The sequence below is a fragment of the Apus apus genome, chromosome 12 (assembly GCF_020740795.1).
Source record: "Apus apus isolate bApuApu2 chromosome 12, bApuApu2.pri.cur, whole genome shotgun sequence".
NCBI classification, from domain to species: domain Eukaryota; kingdom Metazoa; phylum Chordata; class Aves; order Apodiformes; family Apodidae; genus Apus; species Apus apus.
This window is the reverse complement of record NC_067293.1, coordinates 11,672,975-11,683,020: the sequence shown is the minus strand read 5'-3', so window position 1 is coordinate 11,683,020 and position 10,046 is coordinate 11,672,975. Positions and strand designations below refer to the sequence as shown.

The 10,046-nt window shown below is 42.8% G+C and overlaps 1 protein-coding gene across 3 annotated transcripts in view; it reads left to right on the top strand.

Annotated features, from left to right (window-relative positions):
* ACSL4 (acyl-CoA synthetase long chain family member 4) overlaps window positions 1–10,046 on the top strand; it is a 37,501-nt gene continuing 27,455 nt past the window's right edge. For all 3 annotated transcript variants that reach the window (XM_051630356.1, XM_051630353.1, XM_051630355.1), the window contains exon 1: window positions 1–80. The gene's annotated coding sequence lies outside the window, so the exon portion shown is untranslated. The remainder of the gene's footprint in view (window positions 81–10,046) is intronic.

The window sequence follows — 10,046 nt, the reverse complement described above, 5'->3', positions numbered from 1 at the left end:
TCTCTCAGCCATTTTATCAGCCGTTAACGCGGCGGGCCCCGCTCTCCGCCGGTCGCGCCGGGACGAGGCGGCCGGGCGAGGTGAGTGCGGGCTCTGCGCGGAATAACGCCCGGGGTAGGGCGCCGGGAGGGGAGCGGAGGGGCGGGCACATCCCTTCGTTGCCCCTCGGCGGCATCTGGGAGCCGGTGAGGAGCAGGAGGGTCGCCCGGCGGAGCGAGCGGGGCTGGCGCTGCCCTCCGGAGCGTCCGTCAGCTCCGGGATGGTGACCACTGCCGGGTCAGCTTAGGGGAGGAGCGGGGCTTAGGTGAGGCCAGGTTCCCTCCAGCCTCCCGGGAGCCTGCGCTCGGGTTGGACGCCCCGGGGCAGGAGGGGCAGCGCGGTAGGCCTTGGGCAGCAGCCGGCACCGGCCTGCCGGGAGCAGGTGGCGGGCGCTGGAAAGGCTGCCGCGAAGGGCAGCGCGGGGGGCCCGGGCTGGCTCCGGGGGAGAAACCCGGTCAGGAGCGCCCCTTCTCCGCAGCCCGCTCCCCACCGCCGGAGCATCCGTCCCTCCCCGATGGCTGCTCTCGGGGCGCTGCCGCCTCCTCCCGCTCTTCCCCCTCCTTTTCGCAGCCCAGCGGGGCTGAGGCCGAGCGCGGTCGCCCCGGCCAGCAGCAGGAGCCCCGCTCGCTGGGAGCCCTCCTGCCCCCCTCGCTGCTGGCGGAGGCGGCTCCCGCCCCAGCAGCATCCCTGGCTGCTCCCCGGAGCTTTCCCGGGAGCCCCGCGGCTCGGTGGGCCCTGCCCGGCACATCCACGGCGCTACCTCCTCCCTCCGAGCCCCGCCGCCCCCTCCTGCGAGATGCAGGAAAGGAGGCTGGGCTCAGGATATGGTCTGATGCTGATGTAGCACACGCAGAAGCGCAGGGAAGTGTGATTCACTGCTCAAGGCGACGCGCGGGGCATGCTTTTCTATTTCACGTCACAACAGCACCTGTTAAAGCGACGCACAAACGGGTTGAACGTTTGTGTTGCCTTGTTTCCCCTGAGATAAGTTTTGCAGTATGGTGTGCTGAAATACCTTCGCAAGCTCTGTGGGTTTTGGAAGCCCCTTTACAAAGCAACTGTGTGTGCCCTGACCCCCAGGAGGACCCGGGGACACCTCATGGGCCAAGGACGGCGGGCTGGGCAGACCTGCACTTGCTTTTATGCATTAATTATAGCAACCCTTCAACTATTTTGCACTATAACCCCTTTTTTTCTTAACATTTCACATTTGATTATTTTTTTTTTTTTTCAATGAGGATGCTCAATATATAGAGATAGAGGTTAAAGAGAAATCTGGCATAAATTAAGGATTGTTTCATCTAAAGTAAATTGACAGCTGAAGTCCCTGCTGGTTGTGCATTATGATTGCCAGGTTAAGGATAATAGCTGCCCCTAACTTGTTTGCTCTTTTCATTTTGGACTGTTGTAGCATGAAAATGGCAATATGACATGCTTTGTCATTTGCTATTATAGACAAACTTGCTTTTATAGCCTTGCTGATCTGAACTGCAAAAATTAGCAAATAAAGCTACAAATAGCAATTAGAAACATACAGTCTTTCATCCTGTAAGTGCTGTGTTTTGAATCTTTCAGATCTGTCATCTCAGACTAAATGCAGTGATTAAATACATATTTTTTTTCATAAGATATTAAAATCTTACATTTTAAAGGAATACATCTCCAGCCAGTCTTTTCTCCCAAATGAGGCAAAATTAGCAATGTTCCACAGTATCAGAAAGATTGTTTGGTTTCATTTTTTTTTTCATACTCTTCATGCATGGATACAAAGTTTGCATTTTAACACAGTTGTACAGAATCTTTAAATATTTCCACATAAAACTTATTTTACAAAATAATATTTACTGCATTTTAACTTCCTTCTTATTTCTTTGTGTTTGCCAGTCCTACTTAATTTGTGGTCTTATAAACTACAGAATTGTAGTTTAACTTGAAACAGGCAACACAACCTTCCCACTCAAGAGTCCCAATGTGGTAAGGTTTTCATGATATGTTAATTACTCAGATATTTGTATCTCATGCAAACTTTACTCTCATATTATTTTTTTAACACTATCTGTCACATAAACAGTGCAAGCAAGAGGCAGGGTTGCCCATTGTTTGCTGAGTAACATTTATCAGCAGCTACAAATTTTCAGCCTAATAAATTACCAGTGTTCATTGGATGCCGCCACCTCCTTACATGCAGCCCTTTTATAAAACTAGAGAAACCACTTTTGAATAAACCACTAAGGCAAGGCATTGAATACAAATATATTCCAAGTGATGTTAAGATGTGTATCTAGTAAAATAGATGCAGCCTATTGCACTTTTAAAAATGAACCAAGTAAACATGCAAAATCTACTGAAGTTAATGATTAATAGAGTGAGGTAGTTAACATGACAAATGAATGAGTGCTTGTTTATAAGAAAACTGTTCTTAATTAGGAATTACTTAAGCTAAAAAATAACTGGAGTTAATAATTAAGGGAAATCTTCATTGTATACGCAACTAAGCACGTGGTCACTGTGCTTTGGGGTATTTATTTTCTCAAGAGAGAAGGAATTTTCATGGAAGGAGGGAAGCAGTTTCCTGAGAAACAAAATTTACAGGTTTGTTGCATTTGTTTGTGTATTGGATTGTTTAAATAGTGCAACGTCTTCCACCGTCTTCCATTTGGTGGTAGGCACATCTGAAAAGCTGGTCACACTGTTTAATCTTTCCGCATTCTATGGCAGCCAGTGTGACTACTTTGGTCTTCATCTTCGTTTCAAAGTTACCTCCTTTTCTCTCTGTTACTGGGATTACTTCCTGTCACCTTTCCCTCTGGAAGGTGCTCAGTGGAATAGGCTAGCCATACAGAAGAGCTCAAGGGAAAGCTTAAGAGATTATTTCTCCTCTGCTAGTAGAACTGTGCTTTACAGTGGATAGGAATTATTAATACTTGGCTACTGCTTTTCTTTTGTTTCCTAGTTTTTTTGGTTGGAGGTGGGGGAGGGAAATTGGGATTGCCCATAAGCTGTTGACACTCTCAGTAACTCCATGCTTCCTCAAAATCCTGAAATGGGTAAACAGGCACATAAAAATGAAAGCTGAACACAGCACTAGTTATTTTGCTGCGCACTCAGAGAAACTTGTATTGCACTGAAAGTAAAGCACAGGCTGGGGGTGGCGTGACAGGTTTCTGTAATGATCTGTGGTGGACATGAAGCCTGCCTGTGCCAAGGCCTGTCCTCACAGACTGTTTGTGGTCAGTGGTGGATGGAGAGAGCCCAGCCTTAATCCTGGGTGTGAGAGAACTGTGAGAAGTCTTGTTTTATATGCATGTAAACTAGAAGACGCTGTACAGAATCAGACTAGTGCTTGCGAAGAGGGAGGCTTCTGGCCAGTTGCCAGAGTTGCTTGGGAGATGTGGTTTCAGTTTTCTTTTCTGCAGTAGGTTCCTAGCATGATCTGTGTTGAGCCAGTTGGCCGAGAACCACAAAAACAACTGGACAGAACTGAAATAAACTACAGCAGATCTACTTTCCCTGCTCCTCTTCTTAGGACTGTCAGTTCCTACTGAAGTGTACTTGTAATCAAGGTACAGCTTTAATCGTGTGCCAGATGTGCATAACATGATTTACCTGACCAAGTGCATGATACAGAGGTTAGGAATGTGTGGTGGGAGTGGAAATTCCTTCTGCTGTTGTTGTTGCTCTAGATAGGAAGCCTTTTACCATCCAGGCTGCTGGGCTACTTTTGACCTATGCTGCCATAGCTCATGGCAGCTTTTGAGTCAGGACTGAACTTAGTGCTGGCTTCAACTTCATATTCTGCAGAGGTTAGATACAAGGACTGGGTGTGGGTGAGGCATGTTGGAGAGTTATTTTACATTTTGAGGTGATCCCCAATATAGCAGAAAACACAGAAGGCATATTGAACCTTTCAATATTTCAGTACGGAAATAAGTAGCACAGGCAGTCTTTGGAAATGGAACAAGTTCTTGGGAGCAGAACAAGTAAGGAAAGGTGGTAGTGGGCATGGGGCTGGGAGGGACAGGAAATGTTTTCCTTTAGGCAACATGTTGCCAGAATGTCAATTTGTATAATGGATGATTTTTAAAGTTCATATATGTGACTTGATTATGATGGAGGGTCAGGTTGGAGCTAGTACTACTGCATCAAAAAGTCAGCATGCATTTTATTTGCTTTGCTTTTGGGTTAATAGCTGTGTAATATGAAGGATGGGAGGAACTGTTTCCCTCTTTCTTTGCTTCAGATAGAGCTAAGCATTTGGACTTCCCACTGAAATCTAAGTGTACTTTTCACCTCAGTAAAGTGTTTTGTTAAGGAATCCTGGGTATTGAGAAAGTTTGTTGTTTGTTTTTTTTTTTCCCCCCTGTATTTAAATTTTTCATGTGTTTTGTAGTACAGTTAATGCCAAATTGGTGGGTATTGTGCAGCTGAGAGTTCACTGGGCTTCAAAGTGAGACACCTTTATCTCCAAGGTAGAGATAAAGTGATCCACCAATTATCACAGATTTAAGAGTCACGGAATTAAAGTGATCTGAGGTGGATCCTTGGTTATCACTTTAAATCCATGACTCTTAAATCTGTTAAACTTGAATACCACTGTTCTTCGGTGAGGACAAAACTAATGACCTAGGATTTCCTTCAATGAATATCGATGTGACCATTGATGACATGGGTATGTTACTGATTCATCATTTGAGCATCTTTTTCTAAAAGCATACTTGTAACTTGCCTATTAGGCAATAGATTTATATTTATTTTCTAATTCTTACTAGCAATTCTTTGGTCGGTCAATAGCAGCTGTTAAGTGTCATGAACCAGAACAGAACACCTGTGTGCACATCTGTTTTACTTTAAACTGTGTGATGATGCTGCAGCTCATCTCATGATTTTTGTTCATCACGTTTTTCAGTGTGCAGAGAAAAAGCCTCTTTCTCCATACACTGATAATTTGGAATGTTTTATAGCACAGGAATAATGGCAGTTAGAATATTAATGTATATATCAATTTAAAAATACCTGAAAGGCTATGAAATTAGAAGCAAGTTGACATGACAAGGGCAGACTTAAAATAGTACATTACATCACAGTACTTCTACTCTTAAAATTTGTACTAATTAGAGAGACTTTTAAATTATTATTTTAACAACTCTGAAGTGATGTTCTGTTTTAGCTCTCCTTACTATAGAAAATAAGTTTGTAAGTAGTACCACACAGTTACAGAAATGCTTGTGTTCAGAAAATTTCTTTGAAAAATCATTTAAATTTATACTAAATGTATAAATTAAAAATATGTGTTAATGACAAATTTAGCCTGCCCCATTGTGCTTTTGTTCTAGTATAACCACAGACAACAGGTACAAAATTTTTCTTAACATCTAGCTAAGGGTTATGTTTTGCAAAATTACTTGTTAAATCTGTACAGCAGACCTGGTTTTGTTGGGTTTTTTTTTAAGCTATTTTATGATACTGTGCAACCCATTTTAAAGTGAAAATAGTATCAGTGTACTCTGATCCTTGTTCTACTTAGCTAGGTGCTTTACCTGTGTAGTGTTTTACATTTAAATAATGCTTAAACGTGACTGCCATTATAGAAGACACAGCAGTAGATACAAGTAACATGAAAGGATGGCTACTGGGTTTTTTCTAAGCCACTGCTCTGCATGTTGCAAGACACAAGGCGTGCATTCTGAACCCTATCTTAACTGAGGTTTTCCTCTGTGCAGTTACTCAGTTTCAACTTCAGTTATTGCAGTCCTATGTCCAATTTATAAAACTCCTCGCTTGTGTTGACTGTGTATCTTTAGAAAAGTAACTTGAGTAGCAACAGCCCCAGTAGCTAAGATTGTTAATGAACATCGTTCTTCCATGGCAGTCCACAAGCACACTGTGCCCAAGGCTGGACTCTGAGCAGTAGTGCCCGTTTGTGCGCCAGCGACATCTGGGCTAGCGTGGCTGGGGTGAGCGGGACTGAGCCCTCCAAAATACCTCCAGTACCACACTGGAATGAGTGTTTGACCCGTAAACAACACAACTTGGAACAAATGTCAAGTGTGGAAGACCTGCTGCTTACTTCTTAACGTATTTCCTCCTGTTTCCCAAATAGTTGTATTTTTAGCCATGCCTCTGCCCACTAGACCCTTTGTAATTCTGTTACATCCCTTAGATGCCATCTACTCTGCGCCATTGGTCAGAAATGGAGAGTAGCCCATACAATAAATGAATAACTGTCCTCTTAGGTAAGTGACCCCTAAGCCCTTTAAGAGCCTTGTTTGCACAAATCCTTCTTATAGGAGTAGAAAAATACTAGCATAGACAGGAACGTAATGAATTAGTATATGTGCCACAAAGAGAAATTCTGTTCAGTGACAGTAGTTGTTATAAGTGTGTTTGCTTTGCATTTCCCAATTCAGTCTCTTGGAAAATAAATATAAAACAAATAAATGGTTTCTGCCAAGCACATGCATGCCCTAAGGCTCTTCTTTCATGGCTGCCAGAAAATCTTTGTAAGGTATCACAGTAAGAAAAGACTTAACACCTGTGTTTAGTTTTCTTTAACAGTCTGCTAGTGCAAGTGAATTTTTCTTATTGCCCCTCAGCTGCACAGATGTTTTCACTAAGAGAAACACTGCCACACTGATCTATCCAACAGCTTTTCCTGCGATTATATACCAACTTGCCTATTTCTTGCTGTGGAGGTCAGAGGCCCGCAGCTATGTAGAGCCTTCTGGCTGGTGGGTGTTGACCCTATGCCTTGTCCATTGCAATTCTCAAGTCTGCACGTATTTATGGCAGGTGGCACATACAGCTGAGTGAGTCTTTTCACATTTAACTGAGTGCTGCCATCAGTGTCCTGTTGAGTTTGTGGAGTGAAGGTTGCAAGAAGCCTGCATTGTGATAATTGCTGATAAGAGGGTGCAAATATCCTGCTGAAAAAAAATGGCCAATTGCTGTAACTGGTCAGATTCTGAAACGCTTCATATTGCCTAAGAAATCTGTTGGGTATGTTGTTTTTTTCTCTCTAGCAGTTACACTGGCAATCATTTTTGAAAATATCTCATTATGTTCAGTTTGCCTAAAGTATATGATAAGTAGAACACACAGTGAGTAATTTCCAACAAATGTTTTGTTTTGGAAGCTAGAGGAGCTGAGCAGCCTATGAAATGTCACTACTTCAAATATGCTAGTTAAGTTTGAGTAGCTGGAAACTGCCTATCACTGTACACTGAATGTAGCAAAACCCCCAAACTTTATGAATTAGTATATTCATTTCATAGCTTAAAGTGTCCACTCAGTAGTCAGCTGCTGTTTCCTGTATCATACAGCCACTTTGTATTAGCAAGATCATGAACTCCTGACCTTCAATAAATAACAAATTATACAAGTTAAAGTATTTTGGAATATATACAAGTAATCTGTAATAAGACACTTAAGTGTTTGGAAATGTGCTTTATGTTTTGGGTGTTTTTTTGCTTTCAATAAGGATAAAAGTAGGTTAATTATCATGGCATAGCTTCTGGTTGCTTTTATTTTTCAATACTGCACTTCCATGAACACAGTAAGCTTGCAGAAGCTGCAGCCAGTACTCACTGGCTCCTGGCAGAAGAGAAGGGAGAGAGTGGGACAGCAAAAAATGGTTGGAGGGTATTTCTTTCAGCAGTAGCTCCATTTTATGCTTGTAGCTCTGTTTCATGTTTCTTCAAAGTGGCTACACAGCTGCATTATAAAGGTGCAAGTAATGCAGGTCAGCTGGGCTAAACTGAGTTTCCTGCTTCCTCCCTCGCACTGGCACTTGTGTGACTGAACAGGGAGCTATGCCAGACAACTGGCTCGACTTAAAAGTTGTGTGTAATTGGCTGCCGGCAAAATTTGCAGCCCAAGGGAACAGTCAAAGGGGGATCACCACAGTCCAGATCTGGATTGAGTTGGCTGCCATAATCCTAAACTTGAAGACTCTAACAGAGAACCAGCAGGCTCATTACACTGTTTTCGCTTCTTTGTTAGAGTCTCTGTTGCACTAAGGTCACCTTTTTTTGCCATTTCAATAAAGTAATTTGCTCAAGTTGTGTTGTATCTTAAAATTTGCTTTAAGTTCTAACCTTTCTAAGCTCTTTTCTGTTCTTAGTATGGCACTCCTTGGCTTTGTTTTGGGTTTTTTTTGCACAATGCAAACATACATATGGGAAAAAACCGCAACACTGTATAGGTGAGGTGTCATTTTGCAAGAATCTTTTCCATAGCTTTGAACGTTAGATAGAGGAGTTGAGATCTACAGCTAGTGGTAATGACAAGTAACAGCAAAGTGTTATAGCAACAGAAAGGAAAAATGAAAAAGAAACAAGAGATCTTGGTTTGTGGTGCCTGTGGTCTTTTTGCACCAGATGCAAAGCGAGTAGGAAGCGAGGATGGAGTAGTTTCTGTCTCTGCATAGTAGCCCATTAGTTTGTCATTTTGCCCGTTACTTCCTGTAATTCATACTCTGTATTTACATAGTATAGTTTAATACTTAATTTAAGATAACCTTGATTTTGTGCCTTTGTTAGATAGATGTCCTTAATTTTCATATGCAAAGGGATTCGCTGTTATTTCATCAGGATGCAAACTGTTTTGCATTTTGATGAGCTCCTCTGTTCAGTCAACTTGGTCAAAGTGCATTCATTATGAAATGTATTACCACAGGGAAGAGGAACAACTGGAAGGTGAAATTAAGCTTCCCGTTCTTCAATAAAAAGCAGGGTGAGGAAGTGGAAGTTGGCACAGGGATCAGAGCAAGGCTATGTCTTAGAAAACCATGGAGAGCATCCTGCTTGTATGAATATCCTACTTCTTGCCATTCTGGGATTGTCAGTACTCAGTTGGGTTTGTTCATGGATTATACATTATTCTTGTTGTTCAAGTTCCTATGAGAGAAGCTGTATCTTTCAGTATTTCACTGAAGCTTGGTCTTTCACGCATGTTTTTCTTGCATGCCTTTAAATACCAATACCTATGAAGTGTACATTACAGATCCATAAAGTTTGACTGAAAAAACCAGCATGCTAAAGAGTCCAGCCAGTGTAGTCTAATGTAACTGAAGAAAAATTTGTTCTAGCCATTAGCTAAGTTCAGGTTATTTGAATGCTCAAAGATGGTTTGATGAATGGTAATCACCAAACAGTCAGAAATGAGCATTAGACACTTTGCAGATGTCATGGAAAATTATCAGATGGTGATCAGCCTTATAGTCTCCCCTCTGCCCCAGTTCCCAATGTAAGAGAGATGAGAGAGATGAGCAGTGGCAGTCAGCAGAGGCAGGAGGAGGAGCAGGGCTTTGGGGAAACCTTCTCTGTGTTACCTGAATATGAAGGCTGCTTTCACTGTGGATGGATCATAACTTCTGGAATATATGCATGAAACTAAGATACAAACATAGCTTGTGTGTATGCTAATCACACAGAATCACAGAATGGTAGGGGTTGGAAGGGACCTCTGGAGATCATCAAGACCAACCCCCCCCCCCGACAGAGCAGGACCGCCACAGAATCTAGGGCAGGTCACACAGAAACACATCTAGATAGGTCTTGAAAGACTCCAGACAAGGAGACTCCACAACCTCTCAGGGCAGCCTGTTCCAGTGCTCCATCACCCTTACAGTAAAGAAGTTTTTCCTCACATTGAGGGGGAACTTCCTGTGTTCTGGTTTGCATCCATTGACCCTTGTCCTATCACAGGGCATGACTGAAAAGAGATTGGCCCTTCCTTCTTGACACCCACCCTTCAGATATTTATAAACATTAATAAGATCCCCTTCTCAGTCTTATCTAGACTAAACAGCCCCAGATCTCTCAGCCTTTTCTTATCAGACAGGTGTTCCAGTACCTCGCAGGCCATAGTTGGACTCTGTCAAGTAAATCCATGTCTTTCTTGAACTGGGGAGCCCAGAACTGAACACAATACTCCAGTTGGGGTCTCACTAAGGCAGAGTAGAGGGGGAAAGAGAACCTCCCTCATCCTGCTGGCCACACAATGCACCC